We start from the raw sequence: 21,909 nt of genomic DNA, 5'->3' as shown, positions 1-21,909 counted from the left end.
TAGTTTGGACTGGACTGTTCCCATGAGGCACAGGGTCAGAGCTGATTTGCATATAGCCAGTGTCTAACCCAGGGTGGTGTGGAGTGCAAAAAAAGGATGGATTTAGGCCCAGATCCTTGTACTGGGGTGAATGTATGAGATAGTTCTACATTCTGTCCATCAACTGTGTTTTTTGCAATTTTCACCCCGAGTAGGCTGGGTATGCTCAGACGTGAGTCCCAGGCTCTCCACACCACTGGAGTCAAAGCTATCCAGGCTGATGAAGGCTTATAGCCAGAAACCGGCCCTTGGATGCTTGATTCCAGTCTGGGAAAGACATGGCGTGGTAGTTCGGACTGGACTGTTCCCATGAGGCACAGGGTCAGAGCTGATTTGCATATAGCCAGTGTCTAACCCGGGGTGGTGTGGAGTGCACAAAAACGATGGATTTAGGACCAGATCCTTGTACTGGGGTGAATGTATGACATTGTTTTACATTCTGTCCATCAACTGTGTTTTTTGCAATTTTCACCCCGAGTGGGCTGGGTATGCTCAGACGTGAGTCCCAGGCTCTCCACACCACTGGAGTCAAGCTATCCAGGCTGATGAAGGCTGATAGCCAGAAACCGGTCCTTGGATGCTTGATTCCGGTCTGGGAAAGACATGGCTTGGTAGTTCGGACTGGACTGTTCCCATGAGGCACAGGGTCAGAGCTGATTTGTATATAGCCAGTGTCTAACCCAGGGTGGTGTGGAGTGCAAAAAAACGATGGATTTAGGCCCAGATCCTTGTACTGGGGTTAATGTATGACATTGTTCTACATTCTGTCCATCAACTGTGTTTTTTGCAATTTTCACCCCGAGTGGGCTGGGTATGCTCAGACGTGAGTCCCAGTCTCTCCAGACCACTGGAGTCAAGCTATCCAGGCTGATAGCCAGAAACCGGTCCTTGGATGCTTGATTCCGGTCTGGGAAAGACATGGCTTGGTAGTTCGGACTGGACTGTTCCCATGAGGCACAGGGTCAGAGCTGATTTGCATATAGCCAGTGTCTAACCCAGGGTGGTGTGGAGTGCAAAAAAACGATGGATTTAGGCCCAGATCCTTGTACTGGGGTGAATGTATGACATTGTTCTACATTCTGTCCATCAACAGTGTTTTTGCAATTTTCACCCCGAGTGGGCTGGGTATGCTCAGACGTGAGTCCCTGGCTCTCCACACCACTGGAGTCAAGCTATCCAGGCTGATGAAGGCTGATAGCCAGAAACCGGTCATTGGATGCTTGATTCCGGTCTGGGAAAGACATGGCTTGGTAGTTCGGACTGGACTGTTCCCATGAGGCACAGGGTCAGAGCTGATTTGTATATAGCCAGTGTCTCACCCAGGGTGGTGTGGAGTGCAAAAAAACGATGGATTTAGGCCCAGATCCTTGTACTGGGGTTAATGTATGACATTGTTCTACATTCTGTCCATCAACTGTGTTTTTTGAAATTTTCACCCCGAGTGGGCTGGGTATGCTCAGACTCAAGTCCCAGTCTCTCCAGACCACTGGAGTCAGGCTATCCAGGCTGATAGCCAGAAACCGGCCCTTGGATGCTTGATTCCGGTCTGGGAAAGACATGGCTTGGTAGTTCAGACTGGACTGTTCCCATGAGGCACAGGGTCAAAGCTGATTTGCATATAGCCAGTGTCTAACCCAGGGTGGTGTGGAGTGCAAAAAAACGATGGATTTAGGCCCAGATCCTTGTACTGGGGTGAATGTATGACATTGTTCTACATTCTGTCCATCAACAGTGTTTTTTGCAATTTTCACCCCGAGTGGGCTGGGTATGCTCTGACGTGAGTCCCTGGCTCTCCACACCACTGGAGTCAAGCTATCCAGGCTGATGAAGGCTGATAGCCAGAAACCGGTTCTTGGATGCTTGATTCCGGTCTGGAAAAGACATGGCTTGGTAGTTCGGACTGGACTGTTCCCATGAGGCACAGGGTCAGAGCTGATTTGCATATAGCCAGTGTCTAACCCAGGGTGGCGTGGAGTGCAAAAAAACGATGGATTTATGCCCAGATCCTTGTACTGGGGTGAATGTATGACATTGTTCTACATTCTGTCCATCAATTGTGTTTTTTGCAATTTTCACCCCGAGTGGGCTGGGTATGCTCAGACGTGAGTCCCAGGCTCTCCACACCACTGGAGTCAAGCTATCCAAGCTGATGAAGGCTGATAGCCAGAAACCGGTCCTTGGATGATTGATTCCAGTCTGGGAAAGACATGGCTTGGTAGTTTGGACTGGACTGTTCCCATGAGGCACAGGGTCAGAGCTGATTTGCATATAGCCAGTGTCTAACCCAGGGTGGTGTGGAGTGCAAAAAAAGGATGGATTTAGGCCCAGATCCTTGTACTGGGGTGAATGTATGACATAGTTCTACATTCTGTCCATCAACTGTGTTTTTTGCAATTTTCACCCCGAGTAGGCTGGGTATGCTCAGACGTGAGTCCCAGGCTCTCCACACCACTGGAGTCAAAGCTATCCAGGCTGATGAAGGCTTATAGCCAGAAACCAGCCCTTGGATGCTTGATTCCAGTCTGGGAAAGACATGGCTTGGTAGTTCGGACTGGACTGTTCCCATGAGGCACAGGGTCAGAGCTGATTTGCATATAGCCAGTGTCTAACCCGGGGTGGTGTGGAGTGCAAAAAAACGATGGATTTAGGACCAGATCCTTGTACTGGGGTGAATGTATGACATTGTTCTACATTCTGTCCATCAACTGTGTTTTTTGCAATTTTCACCCCTAGTGGGCTGGGTATGCTCAGACGTGAGTCCCAGGCTCTCTACACCACTGGAGTCAAGCTATCCAGGTTGATGAAGTCTGATAGCCAGAAACCGGTCCTTGGATGCTTGATTCCGGTCTGGGAAAGACATGGCTTGGTAGTTCGGACTGAACTGTTTCCATGAGGCACAGGGTCAGAGCTGATTTGCATATAGCCAGTGTCTAACCCATGGTGGTGTGGAGTGCAAAAAAATGATGGATTTAGGCCCAGATCCTTGTACTGGGGTGAATGTATGACATTGTTCTACATTCTGTCCATCAACTGTGTTTTTTGCAATTTTCACCCCGAGTGGGCTGGGTATGCTCAGACGTGAGTCCCAGGCTCTCCACACCACTGGAGTCAAGCTATCCAGGCTGATGAAGGCTGATAGCCAGAAACCGGTCCTTGGATGCTTGATTCCGGTCTGGGAAAGACATGGCTTGGTAGTTCGGACTGGACTGTTCCCATGAGGCACAGGGTCAGAGCTGATTTGCATATAGCCAGTGTCTAACCCAGGGTGGTGTGGAGTGCAAAAACTGATGGATTTAGGCCCAGATCCTTGTACTGGGTTAATGTATGACATTGTTCTACATTCTGTCCATCAACTGTGTTTTTTGCAATTTTCACCCCGAGTTGGCTGGGTATGCTCAGACGTGAGTCCCAGTCTCTCCAGACCACTGGAGTCAAGCTATCCAGGCTGGTAGCCAGAAACCGGTCATTGGATGCTTGATTCCGGTCTGGGAAAGACATGGCTTGGTAGTTCGGACTGGACTGTTCCCATGAGGCACAGGGTCAGAGCTGATTTGCATATAGCCAGTGTCTAACCCAGGGTGGTGTGGAGTGCAAAAAAACAATGGATTTAGGCCCAGATCCTTGTACTGGGGTGAATGTATGACATTGTTCTACATTCTGTCCATCAACAGTGTTTTTTGCAATTTTCACCCCGAGTGGGCTGGGTATGCTCAGACGTGAGTCCCAGGCTCTCCACACCACTGGAGTCAAGCTATCCAGTCTGATGAAGGCTGATAGCCAGAAACCGGTCCTTGGATGCTTGATTCCGGTCCGGGAAAGACATGGCTTGGTAGTTCGGACTGGACTGTTCCCATGAGGCACAGGGTCAGAGATGATTTGCATATAGCCAGTGTCTAACCCAGGGTGGTGTGGGGTGCAAAAAAACAATGGATTTAGGCCCAGATCCTTGTACTGGGGTGAATGTATGACATTGTTCTACATTCTGTCCATTAACTGTGTTTTTTGCAATTGTCACCCCAAGTGTGCTGGGTATGCTCAGACATGAGTCCCAGGCTCTCCACACCACTGGAGTCAAGCTAACCAGGCTGATGAAGGCTGATAGCCAGAAACCGGTCCTTGGATGCTTGATTCCGGTCTGGGAAAGACATGGCTTGGTAGTTCGGACTGGACTGTTCCCATGAGGCACAGGGTCAGAGCTGATTTGTATGTAGCCAGTGTCTAACCCAGGGTGGTGTGGAGTGCAAAAAACGATGGATTTAGGCCCAGATCCTTGTACTGGGGTTAATGTATGACATTGTTCTACATTCTGTCCATCAACTGTGTTTTTTGCAATTTTCACCCCGAGTGGGCTGGGTATGCTCAGACGTGAGTCCCAGTCTCTCCAGACCACTGGAGTCAAGCTATCTAGGCTGATAGCCAGAAACTGGTCCTTGGATGCTTGATTCCGGTCTGGGAAAGACATGGCTTGGTAGTTCGGACTGGACTGTTCCCATGAGGCACAGGGTCAGAGCTGATTTGCATATAGCCAGTGTCTAACCCAGGGTGGTGTGGAGTGCAAAAAAACGATGGATTTAGGCCCAGATCCTTGTACTGGGGTGAATGTATGACATTGTTCTACATTCTGTCCATCAACAGTGTTTTTTGCAATTTTCACCCCGAGTGGGCTGGGTATGCTCAGACGTGAGTCCCTGGCTCTCCACACCACTGGAGTCAAGCTATCCAGGCTGATGAAGGCTGATAGCCAGAAACCGGTCCTTGGATGCTTGATTCCGGTCTGGGAAAGACATGGCTTGGTAGTTCGGACTGGACTGTTCCCATGAGGCACAGGGTCAGAGCTGATTTGCATATAGCCAGTGTCTAACCCAGGGTGGCGTGGAGTGCAAAAAAAACGATGGATTTAGGCCCAGATCCTTGTACTGGGGTGAATGTATGACATTGTTCTACATTCTGTCCATCAACTGTGTTTTTTGCAATTTTCACCCCGAGTGGGCTGGGTATGCTCAGACGTGAGTCCCAGGCTCTCCACACCACTGGAGTCAAGCTATCCAGGCTGATGAAGGCTGATAGCCAGAAACCGGTCCTTGGATGCTTGATTCCAGTCTGGGAAAGACATGGCTTGGTAGTTTGGACTGGACTGTTCCCATGAGGCACAGGGTCAGAGCTGATTTGCATATAGCCAGTGTCTAACCCAGGGTGGTGTGGAGTGCAAAAAAAGGGATGGATTTAGGCCCAGATCCTTTTACTGGGGTGAATGTATGAGATAGTTCTACATTCTGTCCATCAACTGTGTTTTTTGCAATTTTCACCCCGAGTGGGCTGGGTATGCTCAGACGTGAGTCCCAGGCTCTCCACACCACTGGAGTCAAGCTATCCAGGCTGATGAAGGCTGATAGCCAGAAACCGGTCCTTGGATGCTTGATTCCGGTCTGGGAAAGACATGGCTTGGTAGTTCGGACTGGACTGTTCCCATGAGGCACAGGGTCAGAGCTGATTTGTATATAGCCAGTGTCTAACCCAGGGTGGTGTGGAGTGCAAAAAAACGATGGATCTCGGCCCAGATCCTTGTACTGGGGTTAATGTATGACATTGTTCTACATTCTGTCCATCAACTGTGTTTTTTGCAATTTTCACCCCGAGTGGGCTGGGTATGCTCAGACGTGAGTCCCAGTCTCTCCAGACAACTGGAGTCAAGCTATCCAGGCTGATAGCCAGAAACCGGTCCTTGGATGCTTGATTCCGGTCTGGGAAAGACATGGCTTGGTAGTTCGGACTGGACTGTTCCCATGAGGCACAGGGTCAGAGCTGATTTGCATATAGCCAGTGTCTAACCCAGGGTGGTGTGGAGTGCAAAAAAACGATGGATTTAGGCCCAGATCCTTGTACTGGGGTGAATGTATGACATTGTTCTACATTCTGTCCATCAACAGTGTTTTTTGCAATTTTCACCCCGAGTGGGCTGGGTATGCTCAGACGTGAGTCCCTGGCTCTCCACACCACTGGAGTCAAGCTATCCAGGCTGATGAAGGCTGATAGCCAGAAACCGGTCCTTGGATGCTTGATTCCGGTCTGGGAAAAACATGGCTTGGTAGTTCGGACTGGACTGTTCCCATGAGGCACAGGGTCAGAGCTGATTTGCGTATAGCCAGTGTCTAACCCAGGGTGGTGTGGAGTGCAAAAAAAGGATGGATTTAGGCCCAGATCCTTGTACTGGGGTGAATGTATGAGATAGTTCTACATTCTGTCAATCAACTGTGTTTTTTGCAATTTTCACCCCGAGTAGGCTGGGTATGCTCAGACGTGAGTCCCAGGCTCTCCATACCACTGGAGTCAAAGCTATCCAGGCTGATGAAGGCTTATAGCCAGAAACCGGCCCTTGGATGCTTGATTCCAGTCTGGGAAAGACATGGCGTGGTAGTTCGGACTGGACTGTTCCCATGAGGCACAGGGTCAGAGCTGATTTGCATATAGCCAGTGTCTAACCCGGGGTGGTGTGGAGTGCACAAAAACGATGGATTTAGGACCAGATCCTTGTACTGGGGTGAATGTATGACATTGTTCTACATTCTGTCCATCAACTGTGTTTTTTGCAATTTTCACCCCGAGTGGGCTGGGTATGCTCAGACGTGAGTCCCAGGCTCTCCACACCACTGGAGTCAAGCTATCCAGGCTGATGAAGGCTGATAGCCAGAAACCGGTCCTTGGATGCTTGATTCCGGTCTGGGAAAGACATGGCTTGGTAGTTCGGACTGGACCGTTCCCATGAGGCACAGGGTCAGAGCTGATTTGTATATAGCCAGTGTCTAACCCAGGGTGGTGTGGAGTGCAAAAAAACGATGGATTTCGGCCCAGATCCTTGTACTGGGGTTAATGTATGACATTGTTCTACATTCTGTCCATCAACTGTGTTTTTTGCAATTTTCACCCCGAGTGGGCTGGGTATGCTCTGACGTGAGTCCCAGTCTCTCCAGACAACTGGAGTCAAGCTATCCAGGCTGATAGCCAGAAACCGGTCCTTGGATGCTTGATTCCGGTCTGGGAAAGACATGGCTTGGTAGTTCGGACTGGACTGTTCCCATGAGGCACAGGGTCAGAGCTGATTTGCATATAGCCAGTGTCTAACCCAGGGTGGTGTGGAGTGCAAAAAAACGATGGATTTAGGCCCAGATCCTTGTACTGGGGTGAATGTATGACATTGTTCTACATTCTGTCCATCAACAGTGTTTTTTGCAATTTTCACCCCGAGTGGGCTGGGTATGCTCAGACGTGAGTCCCTGGCTCTCCACACCACTGGAGTCAAGCTATCCAGGCTGATGAAGGCTGATAGCCAGAAACCGGTCCTTGGATGCTTGATTCCGGTCTGGGAAAGACATGGCTTGGTAGTTCGGACTGGACTGTTCCCATGAGGCACAGGGTCAGAGCTGATTTGCATATAGCCAGTGTCTAACCCAGGGTGGCGTGGAGTGCAAAAAAAACGATGGATTTAGGCCCAGATCCTTGTACTGGGGTGAATGTATGACATTGTTCTACATTCTGTCCATCAACTGTGTTTTTTGCAATTTTCACCCCGAGTGGGCTGGGTATGCTCAGACGTGAGTCCCAGGCTCTCCACACCACTGGAGTCAAGCTATCCAGGCTGATGAAGGCTGATAGCCAGAAACCGGTCCTTGGATGCTTGATTCCAGTCTGGGAAAGACATGGCTTGGTAGTTTGGACTGGACTGTTCCCATGAGGCACAGGGTCAGAGCTGATTTGCATATAGCCAGTGTCTAACCCAGGGTGGTGTGGAGTGCAAAAAAAGGGATGGATTTAGGCCCAGATCCTTTTACTGGGGTGAATGTATGAGATAGTTCTACATTCTGTCCATCAACTGTGTTTTTTGCAATTTTCACCCCGAGTGGGCTGGGTATGCTCAGACGTGAGTCCCAGGCTCTCCACACCACTGGAGTCAAGCTATCCAGGCTGATGAAGGCTGATAGCCAGAAACCGGTCCTTGGATGCTTGATTCCGGTCTGGGAAAGACATGGCTTGGTAGTTCGGACTGGACTGTTCCCATGAGGCACAGGGTCAGAGCTGATTTGTATATAGCCAGTGTCTAACCCAGGGTGGTGTGGAGTGCAAAAAAACGATGGATCTCGGCCCAGATCCTTGTACTGGGGTTAATGTATGACATTGTTCTACATTCTGTCCATCAACTGTGTTTTTTGCAATTTTCACCCCGAGTGGGCTGGGTATGCTCAGACGTGAGTCCCAGTCTCTCCAGACAACTGGAGTCAAGCTATCCAGGCTGATAGCCAGAAACCGGTCCTTGGATGCTTGATTCCGGTCTGGGAAAGACATGGCTTGGTAGTTCGGACTGGACTGTTCCCATGAGGCACAGGGTCAGAGCTGATTTGCATATAGCCAGTGTCTAACCCAGGGTGGTGTGGAGTGCAAAAAAACGATGGATTTAGGCCCAGATCCTTGTACTGGGGTGAATGTATGACATTGTTCTACATTCTGTCCATCAACAGTGTTTTTTGCAATTTTCACCCCGAGTGGGCTGGGTATGCTCAGACGTGAGTCCCTGGCTCTCCACACCACTGGAGTCAAGCTATCCAGGCTGATGAAGGCTGATAGCCAGAAACCGGTCCTTGGATGCTTGATTCCGGTCTGGGAAAAACATGGCTTGGTAGTTCGGACTGGACTGTTCCCATGAGGCACAGGGTCAGAGCTGATTTGCGTATAGCCAGTGTCTAACCCAGGGTGGTGTGGAGTGCAAAAAAAGGATGGATTTAGGCCCAGATCCTTGTACTGGGGTGAATGTATGAGATAGTTCTACATTCTGTCAATCAACTGTGTTTTTTGCAATTTTCACCCCGAGTAGGCTGGGTATGCTCAGACGTGAGTCCCAGGCTCTCCATACCACTGGAGTCAAAGCTATCCAGGCTGATGAAGGCTTATAGCCAGAAACCGGCCCTTGGATGCTTGATTCCAGTCTGGGAAAGACATGGCGTGGTAGTTCGGACTGGACTGTTCCCATGAGGCACAGGGTCAGAGCTGATTTGCATATAGCCAGTGTCTAACCCGGGGTGGTGTGGAGTGCACAAAAACGATGGATTTAGGACCAGATCCTTGTACTGGGGTGAATGTATGACATTGTTCTACATTCTGTCCATCAACTGTGTTTTTTGCAATTTTCACCCCGAGTGGGCTGGGTATGCTCAGACGTGAGTCCCAGGCTCTCCACACCACTGGAGTCAAGCTATCCAGGCTGATGAAGGCTGATAGCCAGAAACCGGTCCTTGGATGCTTGATTCCGGTCTGGGAAAGACATGGCTTGGTAGTTCGGACTGGACCGTTCCCATGAGGCACAGGGTCAGAGCTGATTTGTATATAGCCAGTGTCTAACCCAGGGTGGTGTGGAGTGCAAAAAAACGATGGATTTCGGCCCAGATCCTTGTACTGGGGTTAATGTATGACATTGTTCTACATTCTGTCCATCAACTGTGTTTTTTGCAATTTTCACCCCGAGTGGGCTGGGTATGCTCTGACGTGAGTCCCAGTCTCTCCAGACAACTGGAGTCAAGCTATCCAGGCTGATAGCCAGAAACCGGTCCTTGGATGCTTGATTCCGGTCTGGGAAAGACATGGCTTGGTAGTTCGGACTGGACTGTTCCCATGAGGCACAGGGTCAGAGCTGATTTGCATATAGCCAGTGTCTAACCCAGGGTGGTGTGGAGTGCAAAAAAACGATGGATTTAGGCCCAGATCCTTGTACTGGGGTGAATGTATGACATTGTTCTACATTCTGTCCATCAACAGTGTTTTTTGCAATTTTCACCCCGAGTGGGCTGGGTATGCTCAGACGTGAGTCCCTGGCTCTCCACACCACTGGAGTCAAGCTATCCAGGCTGATGAAGGCTGATAGCCAGAAACCGATCCTTGGATGCTTGATTCCGGTCTGGGAAAGACATGGCTTGGTAGTTCGGACTGGACTGTTCCCATGAGGCACAGGGTCAGAGCTGATTTGCATATAGCCAGTGTCTAACCCAGGGTGGTGTGGAGTGCAAAAAAACGATGGATTTAGGCCCAGATCCTTGTACTGGGTTAATGTATGACATTGTTCTACATTCTGTCCATCAACTGTGTTTTTTGCAATTTTCACCCCGAGTTGGCTGGGTATGCTCAGACGTGAGTCCCAGTCTCTCCAGACCACTGGAGTCAAGATATCCAGGCTGATAGCCAGAAACCGGTCCTTGGATGCTTGATTCCGGTCTGGGAAAGACATGGCTTGGTAGTTTGGACTGGGCTGTTCCCATGAGGCACAGGGTCAGAGCTGATTTGCATATAGCCAGTGTCTAACCCAGGGTGGTGTGGAGTGCAAAAAAACAATGGATTTAGGCCCAGATCCTTGTACTGTGGTGAATGTAGGACATTGTTCTACATTCTGTCCATCAACAGTGTTTTTTGCAATTTTCACCCCGAGTGGGCTGGGTATGCTCAGACGTGAGTCCCAGCCTCTCCACACCACTGGAGTCAAGCTATCCAGGCTGATGAAGGCTGATAGCCAGAAACCGGTCCTTGGATGCTTGATTCCGGTGGGGAAAGACATGGCTTGGTAGTTCGGACTGGACTGTTCCCATGAGGCACAGGGTCAGAGATGATTTGCATATAGCCAGTGTCTAACCCAGGGTGGTGTGGGGTGCAAAAAAACAATGGATTGAGGCCCAGATCCTTGTACTGGGGTGAATGTATGACATTGTTCTACATTCTGTCCATTAACTGTGTTTTTTGCAATTGTCACCCCAAGTGTGCTGGGTATGCTCAGACATGAGTCCCAGGCTCTCCACACCACTGGAGTCAAGCTAACCAGGCTGATGAAGGCTGATAGCCAGAAACCGGTCCTTGGATGCTTGATTCCGGTCTGGGAAAGGCATGGCTTGGTAGTTCGGACTGGACTGTTCCCATGAGACACAGGGTCAGAGCTGATTTGCATATAGCCAGTGTCTAACCCAGGGTGGTGTGGAGTGCAAAAAAACGATGGATTTAGGCCCAGATCCTTGTACTGGGGTGAATGTATGACATTGTTCTACATTCTGTCCATCTACTGTGTTTTTTTGCAGTTTTCACCCCGAGTGGGTTGGGTATGCTCAGACGTGAGTCCCAGGCTCTCCACACCACTGGAGTCAAGCTATCCAGGCTGATAGCCAGAAACCGGTCCTTGGATGCTTGATTCCGGTCTGGGAAAGACATGGCTTGGTAGTTCGGACTGGACTGTTCCCATGAGGCACAGGGTCAGAGCTGATTTGCATATAGCCAGTGTCTAACCCAGGGTGGTGTGGAGTGCAAAAAAACGATGGATTTAGGCCCAGATCCTTGTACTGGGTTAATGTATGACATTGTTCTACATTCTGTCCATCAACTGTGTTTTTTGCAATTTTCACCCCGAGTTGGCTGGGTATGCTCAGACGTGAGTCCCAGTCTCTCCAGACCACTGGAGTCAATCTATCCCGGCTGATAGCCAGAAACCGGTCCTTGGATGCTTGATTCCGGTCTGGGAAAGACATGGCTTGGTAGTTCGGACTGGACTGTTCCCATGAGGCACAGGGTCAGAGCTGATTTGCATATAGCCAGTGTCTAACCCAGGGTGGTGTGGAGTGCAAAAAAACAATGGATTTAGGCCCAGATCCTTGTACTGGGGTGAATGTATGACATTGTTCTACATTCTGTCCATCAACAGTGTTTTTTGCAATTTTCACCCCGAGTGGGCTGGGTATATTCAGACGTGAGTCCCAGGCTCTCCACACCACTGGAGTCAAGCTATCCAGGCTGATGAAGGCTGATAGCCAGAAACCGGTCCTTGGATGCTTGATTCCGGTCCGGGAAAGACATGGCTTGGTAGTTCGGACTGGACTGTTCCCATGAGGCACAGGGTCAGAGATGATTTGCATATAGCCAGTGTCTAACCCAGGGTGGTGTGGAGTGCAAAAAAACAATGGATTTAGGCCCAGATCCTTGTACTTGGGTGAATGTATGACATTGTTCTACATTCTGTCCATTAACTGTGTTTTTTGCAATTTTCACCCTGAGTGGGCTGGGTATATTCAGACGTGAGTCCCAGGCTCTCCACACCACTGGAGTCAAGCTATCCAGGCTGATGAAGGCTGATAGCCAGAAACCGGTCCTTGGATGCTTGATTCCGGTCCGGGAAAGACATGGCTTGGTAGTTCGGACTGGACTGTTCCCATGAGGCACAGGGTCAGAGATGATTTGCATATAGCCAGTGTCTAACCCAGGGTGGTGTGGGGTGCAAAAAAACAATGGATTTAGGCCCAGATCCTTGTACTTGGGTGAATGTATGACATTGTTCTACATTCTGTCCATTAACTGTGTTTTTTGCAATTGTCACCCCAAGTGTGCTGGGTATGCTCAGACATGAGTCCCAGGCTCTCCACACCACTGGAGTCAAGCTAACCAGGCTGATGAAGGCTGATAGCCAGAAACCGGTCCTTGGATGCTTGATTCCGGTCTGGGAAAGACATGGCTTGGTAGTTCGGACTGGACTGTTCCCATGAGGCACAGGGTCAGAGCTGATTTGTATATAGCCAGTGTCTAACCCAGGGTGGTGTGGAGTGCAAAAAAACGATGGATTTAGGCCCAGATCCTTGTACTGGGGTTAGTGTATGACATTGTTCTACATTCTGTCCATCAACTGTGTTTTTTGCAATTTTCACCCCGAGTGGGCTGGGTATGCTCAGACGTGAGTCCCAGTCTCTCCAGACCACTGGAGTCAAGCTATCCAGGCTGATAGCCAGAAACCGGTCCTTGGATGCTTGATTCCGGTCTGGGAAAGACATGGCTTGGTAGTTCGGACTGGACTGATCCCATGAGGCACAGGGTCAGAGCTGATTTGCATATAGCCAGTGTCTAACCCAGGGTGGCGTGGAGTGCAAAAAAAACGATGGATTTAGGCCCAGATCCTTGTACTGGGGTGAATGTATGACATTGTTCTACATTCTGTCCATCAACTGTGTTTTTTGCAATTTTCACCCCGAGTGGGCTGGGTATGCTCAAACGTGAGTCCCAGGCTCTCCACACCACTGGAGTCAAGCTATCCAGGCTGATGAAGGCTGATAGGCAGAAACCGGTCCTTGGATGCTTGATTCCAGTCTGGAAAAGACATGGCTTGGTAGTTTGGACTGGACTGTTCCCATGAGGCACAGGGTAAGAGCTGATTTGCATATAGCCAGTGTCTAACCCAGGGTGGTGTGGAGTGCAAAAAAAGGATGGATTTAGGCCCAGATCCTTGTACTGGGGTGAATGTATGACATAGTTCTACATTCTGTCCATCAACTGTGTTTTTTGCAATTTTCACCCCGAGTAGGCTGGGTATGCTCAGACGTGAGTCCCAGGCTCTCCACACCACTGGAGTCAAAGCTATCCAGGCTGATGAAGGCTTATAGCCAGAAACCGGCCCTTGGATGCTTGATTCCAGTCTGGGAAAGACATGGCGTGGTAGTTCGGACTGGACTGTTCCCATGAGGCACAGGGTCAGAGCTGATTTGCATTTATCCAGTGTCTAACCCGGTGTGGTGTGGAGTGCACAAAAACGATGGATTTAGGACCAGATCCTTGTACTGGGGTGAATGTATGACATTGTTCTACATTCTGTCCATCAACTGTGTTTTTTGCAATTTTCACCCCGAGTGGGCTGGGTATGCTCAGACGTGAGTCCCAGGCTCTCCACACCACTGGAGTCAAGCTATCCAGGCTGATGAAGGCTGATAGCCAGAAACCGGTCCTTGGATGCTTGATTCCGGTCTGGGAAAGACATGGCTTAGTAGTTCGGACTGGACTGTTCCCATGAGGCACAGGGTCAGAGCTGATTTGTATATAGCCAGTGTCTAACCCAGGGTGGTGTGGAGTGCAAAAAAACGATGGATTTAGGCCCAGATCCTTGTACTGGGGTTAATGTATGACATTGTTCTACATTCTGTCCATCAACTGTGTTTTTTGCAATTTTCACCCCGAGTGGGCTGGGTATGCTCAGACGTGAGTCCCAGTCTGTCCAGACCACTGGAGTCAAGCTATCCAGGCTGATAGCCAGAAACCGGTCCTTGGATGCTTGATTCCGGTCTGGGAAAGACATGGCTTGGTAGTTCGGACTGGACTGTTCCCATGAGGCACAGGGTCAGAGCTGATTTGCATATAGCCAGTGTCTAACCCAGGGTGGTGTGGAGTGCAAAAAAACGATGGATTTAGGCCCAGATCCTTGTACTGGGGTGAATGTATGACATTGTTCTACATTCTGTCCATCAACAGTGTTTTTTGCAATTTTCACCCCGAGTGGGCTGGGTATGCTCAGACGTGAGTCCCTGGCTCTCCACACCACTGGAGTCAAGCTATCCAGGCTGATGAAGGCTGATAGCCAGAAACCGGTCCTTGGATGCTTGATTCCGGTCTGGGAAAGACATGGCTTGGTAGTTCGGACTGGACTGTTCCCATGAGGCACAGGGTCAGAGCTGATTTGCATATAGCCAGTGTCTAACCCAGGGTGGCATGGAGTGCAAAAAAAACGATGGATTTAGGCCCAGATACTTGTACTGGGGTGAATGTATGACATTGTTCTACATTCTGTCCATCAACTGTGTTTTTTGCAATTTTCACCCCGAGTGGGCTGGGTATGCTCAGACGTGAGTCCCAGGCTCTCCACACCACTGGAGTCAAGCTATCCAGGCTGATGAAGGCTGATAGCCAGAAACCGGTCCTTGGATGCTTGATTCCAGTCTGGGAAAGACATGGCTTGGTAGTTTGGACTGTACTGTTCCCATGAGGCACAGGGTCAGAGCTGATTTGCATATAGCCAGTGTCTAACCCAGGGTGGTGTGGAGTGCAAAAAAAGGATGGATTTAGGCCCAGATCCTTGTACTGGGGTGAATGTATGACATTGTTCTACATTCTGTCCATCTACTGTGTTTTTTTGCAGTTTTCACCCCGAGTGGGTTGGGTATGCTCAGACGTGAGTCCCAGGCTCTCCACACCACTGGAGTCAAGCTATCCAGGCTGATAGCCAGAAACCGGTCCTTGGATGCTTGATTCCGGTCTGGGAAAGACATGGCTTGGTAGTTCGGACTGGACTGTTCCCATGAGGCACAGGGTCAGAGCTGATTTGCATATAGCCAGTGTCTAACCCAGGGTGGTGTGGAGTGCAAAAAAACGATGGATTTAGGCCCAGATCCTTGTACTGGGGTGAATGTATGACATTGTTCTACATTCTGTCCATCAACTGTGTTTTTTGCAATTTTCACCCCGAGTGGGCTGGGTATGCTCAGACGTGAGTCCCAGGCTCTCCACACCACTGGAGTCAAGCTATCCAGGCTGATGAAGGCTGATAGCCAGAAACCGGTCCTTGGATGCTTGATTCCGGTCTGGGAAAGACATGGCTTAGTAGTTCGGACTGGACTGTTCCCATGAGGCACAGGGTCAGAGCTGATTTGTATATAGCCAGTGTCTAACCCAGGGTGGTGTGGAGTGCAAAAAAACGATGGATTTAGGCCCAGATCCTTGTACTGGGGTTAATGTATGACATTGTTCTACATTCTGTCCATCAACTGTGTTTTTTGCAATTTTCACCCCGAGTGGGCTGGGTATGCTCAGACGTGAGTCCCAGTCTGTCCAGACCACTGGAGTCAAGCTATCCAGGCTGATAGCCAGAAACCGGTCCTTGGATGCTTGATTCCGGTCTGGGAAAGACATGGCTTGGTAGTTCGGACTGGACTGTTCCCATGAGGCACAGGGTCAGAGCTGATTTGCATATAGCCAGTGTCTAACCCAGGGTGGCATGGAGTGCAAAAAAAACGATGGATTTAGGCCCAGATACTTGTACTGGGGTGAATGTATGACATTGTTCTACATTCTGTCCATCAACTGTGTTTTTTGCAATTTTCACCCCGAGTGGGCTGGGTATGCTCAGACGTGAGTCCCAGGCTCTCCACACCACTGGAGTCAAGCTATCCAGGCTGATGAAGGCTGATAGCCAGAAACTGGTCCTTGGATGCTTGATTCCAGTCTGGGAAAGACATGGCTTGGTAGTTTGGACTGTACTGTTCCCATGAGGCACAGGGTCAGAGCTGATTTGCATATAGCCAGTGTCTAACCCAGGGTGGTGTGGAGTGCAAAAAAAGGATGGATTTAGGCCCAGATCCTTGTACTGGGGTGAATGTATGACATTGTTCTACATTCTGTCCATCTACTGTGTTTTTTTGCAGTTTTCACCCCGAGTGGGTTGGGTATGCTCAGACGTGAGTCCCAGGCTCTCCACACCACTGGAGTCAAGCTATCCAGGCTGATAGCCAGAAACCGGTCCTTGGATGCTTGATTCCGGTCTGGGAAAGACATGGCTTGGTAGTTCGGACTGGACTGTTCCCATGAGGCACAGGGTCAGAGCTGATTTGCATATAGCCAGTGTCTAACCCAGGGTGGTGTGGAGTGCAAAAAAACGATGGATTTAGGCCCAGATCCTTGTACTGGGTTAATGTATGACATTGTTCTACATTCTGTCCATCAACTGTGTTTTTTGCAATTTTCACCCCGAGTTGGCTGGGTATGCTCAGACGTGAGTCCCAGTCTCTCCAGACCACTGGAGTCAATCTATCCCGGCTGATAGCCAGAAACCGGTCCTTGGATGCTTGATTCCGGTCTGGGAAAGACATGGCTTGGTAGTTCGGACTGGACTGTTCCCATGAGGCACAGGGTCAGAGCTGATTTGCATATAGCCAGTGTCTAACCCAGGGTGGTGTGGAGTGCAAAAAAACAATGGATTTAGGCCCAGATCCTTGTACTGGGGTGAATGTATGACATTGTTCTACATTCTGTCCATCAACAGTGTTTTTTGCAATTTTCACCCCGAGTGGGCTGGGTATATTCAGACGTGAGTCCCAGGCTCTCCACACCACTGGAGTCAAGCTATCCAGGCTGATGAAGGCTGATAGCCAGAAACCGGTCCTTGGATGCTTGATTCCGGTCCGGGAAAGACATGGCTTGGTAGTTCGGACTGGACTGTTCCCATGAGGCACAGGGTCAGAGATGATTTGCATATAGCCAGTGTCTAACCCAGGGTGGTGTGGAGTGCAAAAAAACAATGGATTTAGGCCCAGATCCTTGTACTTGGGTGAATGTATGACATTGTTCTACATTCTGTCCATTAACTGTGTTTTTTGCAATTTTCACCCCGAGTGGGCTGGGTATATTCAGACGTGAGTCCCAGGCTCTCCACACCACTGGAGTCAAGCTATCCAGGCTGATGAAGGCTGATAGCCAGAAACCGGTCCTTGGATGCTTGATTCCGGTCCGGGAAAGACATGGCTTGGTAGTTCGGACTGGACTGTTCCCATGAGGCACAGGGTCAGAGATGATTTGCATATAGCCAGTGTCTAACCCAGGGTGGTGTGGGGTGCAAAAAAACAATGGATTTAGGCCCAGATCCTTGTACTTGGGTGAATGTATGACATTGTTCTACATTCTGTCCATTAACTGTGTTTTTTGCAATTGTCACCCCAAGTGTGCTGGGTATGCTCAGACATGAGTCCCAGGCTCTCCACACCACTGGAGTCAAGCTAACCAGGCTGATGAAGGCTGATAGCCAGAAACCGGTCCTTGGATGCTTGATTCCGTTCTGGGAAAGACATGGCTTGGTAGTTCGGACTGGACTGTTCCCATGAGGCACAGGGTCAGAGCTGATTTGTATATAGCCAGTGTCTAACCCAGGGTGGTGTGGAGTGCAAAAAAACGATGGATTTAGGCCCAGATCCTTGTACTGGGGTTAGTGTATGACATTGTTCTACATTCTGTCCATCAACTGTGTTTTTTGCAATTTTCACCCCGAGTGGGCTGGCTATGCTCAGACGTGAGTCCCAGTCTCTCCAGACCACTGGAGTCAAGCTATCCAGGCTGATAGCCAGAAACCGGTCCTTGGATGCTTGATTCCGGTCTGGGAAAGACATGGCTTGGTAGTTCGGACTGGACTGATCCCATGAGGCACAGGGTCAGAGCTGATTTGCATATAGCCAGTGTCTAACCCAGGGTGGCGTGGAGTGCAAAAAAAACGATGGATTTAGGCCCAGATCCTTGTACTGGGGTGAATGTATGACATTGTTCTACATTCTGTCCATCAACTGTGTTTTTTGCAATTTTCACCCCGAGTGGGCTGGGTATGCCCAAACGTGAGTCCCAGGCTCTCCACACCACTGGAGTCAAGCTATCCAGGCTGATGAAGGCTGATAGCCAGAAACCGGTCCTTGGATGCTTGATTCCAGTCTGGAAAAGACATGGCTTGGTAGTTTGGACTGGACTGTTCCCATGAGGCACAGGGTAAGAGCTGATTTGCATATAGCCAGTGTCTAACCCAGGGTGGTGTGGAGTGCAAAAAAACGATGGATTTAGGCCCAGATCCTTGTACTGGGGTGAATGTATGACATTGTTCTACATTCTGTCCATCAACAGTGTTTTTTGCAATTTTCACCCCGAGTGGGCTGGGTATGCTCAGACGTGAGTCCCTGGCTCTCCACACCACTGGAGTCAAGCTATGCAGGCTGATGAAGGCTGATAGCCAGAAACCGGTCCTTGGATGCTTGATTCCGGTCTGGGAAAGACATGGCTTGGTAGTTCGGACTGGACTGTTCCCATGAGGCACAGGGTCAGAGCTGATTTGCATATAGCCAGTGTCTAACCCAGGGTGGCATGGAGTGCAAAAAAAACGATGGATTTAGGCCCAGATACTTGTACTGGGGTGAATGTATGACATCGTTCTACATTCTGTCCATCAACTGTGTTTTTTGCAATTTTCACCCCGAGTGGGCTGGGTATGCTCAGACGTGAGTCCCAGGCTCTCCACACCACTGGAGTCAAGCTATCCAGGCTGATGAAGGCTGATAGCCAGAAACCGGTCCTTGGATGCTTGATTCCAGTCTGGGAAAGACATGGCTTGGTAGTTTGGACTGTACTGTTCCCATGAGGCACAGGGTCAGAGCTGATTTGCATATAGCCAGTGTCTAACCCAGGGTGGTGTGGAGTGCAAAAAAAGGATGGATTTAGGCCCAGATCCTTGTACTGGGGTGAATGTATGACATAGTTCTACATTCTGTCCATCAACAGTGTTTTTTGCAATTTTCACCCCGAGTGGGCTGGGTATGCTCAGACGTGAGTCCCAGGCTCTCCACACCACTGGAGTCAAGCTATCCAGGCTGATGAAGGCTGATAGCCAGAAACCGGTCCTTGGATGCTTGATTCCGGTCCGGGAAAGACATGGCTTGGTAGTTCGGACTGGACTGTTCCCATGAGGCACAGGATCAGAGATGATTTGCATATAGCCAGTGTCTAACCCAGGGTGGTGTGGGGTGCAAAAAAACGATGGATTTAGGCCCAGATCCTTGTACTGGGGTGAATGTATGACATTGTTCTACATTCTGTCCATTAACTGTGTTTTTTGCAATTGTCACCCCAAGTGTGCTGGGTATGCTCAGACGTGAGTCCCTGGCTCTCCACACCACTGGAGTCAAGCTAACCAGGCTGATGAAGGCTGATAGCCAGAAACCGGTCCTTGGATGCTTGATTCCGGTCTGGGAAAGACATGGCTTGGTAGTTCGGACTGGACTGTTCCCATGAGACACAGGGTCAGAGCTGATTTGCATATAGCCAGTGTCTAACCCAGGGTGGTGTGGAGTGCAAAAAAACGATGGATTTAGGCCCAGATCCTTGTACTGGGGTGAATGTATGACATTGTTCTACATTCTGTCCATCAACTGTGTTTTTTTGCAATTTTCACCCCGAGTGGGTTGGGTATGCTCAGACGTGAGTCCCAGGCTCTCCACACCACTGGAGTCAAGCTATCCAGGCTGATGAAGGCTGATAGCCAGAAACCGGTCCTTGGATGCTTGATTCCGGTCTGGGAAAGACATGGCTTGGTAGTTCGGACTGGACTGTTCCCATGAGGCACAGGGTCAGAGCTGATTTGCATATAGCCAGTGTCTAACCCAGGGTGGTGTGGGGTGCAAAAAAACGATGGATTTAGGCCCAGATCCTTGTACTGGGGTGAATGTATGACATTGTTCTATATTCTGTCCATTAACTGTGTTTTTTGCAATTGTCACCCCGAGTGTGCTTGGTATGCTCAGACATGAGTCCCAGGCTCTCCACACCACTGGAGTCAAGCTAACCAGGCTGATGAAGGCTGATAGCCAGAAGCCGGTCCTTGGATGCTTGATTCCGGTCTGGGAAAGACTTGGCTTAGCAGTTCGGACTGGACTGTTCCCATGAGGCACAGGGTCAGAGCTGATTTGCATATAGCCAGTGTCTAACCCAGGGTGGTGTGGAGTGCAAAAAAACGATGGATTTAGGCCCAGATCCTTGTACTGGGGTGAATGTATGACATTGTTCTACATTCTGTCCATCAACTGTGTTTTTTGCAGTTTTCACCCCTAGTGGGCTGGGTATGCTCAGACGTGAGCCCCAGGCTCTCCACACCACTGGAGTCAAGCTATCCAGGCTGATGAAGGCTGATAGCCAGAAACCGGTCCTTGGATGCTTGATTCCGGTCTGGGAAAGACATGGCTTGGTAGTTCAGACTGGACTGTTCCCATGAGGCACAGGGTCAGAGCTGATTTGCATATAGTCAGTGTCTAACCCAGGGTGGTGTGGAGTGCAAAAAAACGATGGATTTAGGCCCAGATCCTTGTACTGGGGTGAATGTATGTTCATGTTTATGTTTATGTTTTGGCGATTTTTATAGCGCGCAAATACCCTGGGGTGTCTGTATGACATTGTTCTACATTCTGTCCATCAACTGTGTTTTTTGCAATTTTCACCCCGAGTGGGCTGGGTATGCTCAGACGTGAGTCCCAGGCTCTCCACACCACTGGAGTCAAGCTATCCAGGCTGATGAAGGCTGATAGCCAGAAACCGGTCCTTGGATGCTTGATTCCGGTCTGGGAAAGACATGGCTTGGTAGTTCGGACTGGACTGTTCCCATGAGGCACAGAGTCAGAGCTGATTTGCATATAGCCAGTGTCTAACCCAGTGTGGTGTGGAGTGCAAAAAAACGATGGATTTAGGCCCAGATCCTTGTACTGGGGTGAATGTATGACATTGTTCTACATTCTGTCCATCAACTGTGTTTTTTGCAATTTTCACCCGAGTGGGCTGGGTATGCTCAGACGTGAGTCCCAGGCTCTCCACACCACTGGAGTCAAGCTATCCAGGCTGATGAAGGCTGATAGCCCGAAACCGGTCCTTGGATGCTTGATTCCGGTCTGGGAAAGACATGGCTTGGTAGTTCAGACTGGACTGTTCCCATGAGGCACAGGGTCAGAGCTGATTTGCATATAGCCAGTGTCTAACCCAGGGTGGTGTGGAGTGCAAAAAAACGATGGATTTAGGCCCAGATCCTTGTACTGGGGTGAATGTATGTTCATGTTTATGTTTATGTTTTGGCGATTTTTATAGCGCGCAAATACCCTGGTGTGTCTGTATGACATTGTTCTACATTCTGTCCATCAACTGTGTTTTTTGCAATTTTCACCCCGAGTGGGCTGGGTATGCTCAGACGTGAGTCCCAGGCTCTCCACACCACTGGAGTCAAGCTATCCAGGCTGATGAAGGCTGATAGCCAGAAACCGGTCCTTGGATGCTTGATTCCGGTCTGGGAAAGACATGGCTTGGTAGTTCGGACTGGACTGTTCCCATGAGGCACAGAGTCAGAGCTGATTTGCATATAGCCAGTGTCTAACCCAGTGTGGTGTGGAGTGCAAAAAAACGATGGATTTAGGCCCAGATCCTTGTACTGGGGTGAATGTATGACATTGTTCTACATTCTGTCCATCAACTGTGTTTTTTGCA

The sequence above is a fragment of the Lissotriton helveticus genome, chromosome 7 (genome assembly GCF_964261635.1).
Source record: "Lissotriton helveticus chromosome 7, aLisHel1.1, whole genome shotgun sequence".
Lineage (NCBI taxonomy): Eukaryota > Metazoa > Chordata > Amphibia > Caudata > Salamandridae > Lissotriton > Lissotriton helveticus.
This window is presented reverse-complemented; position numbering follows the sequence as displayed.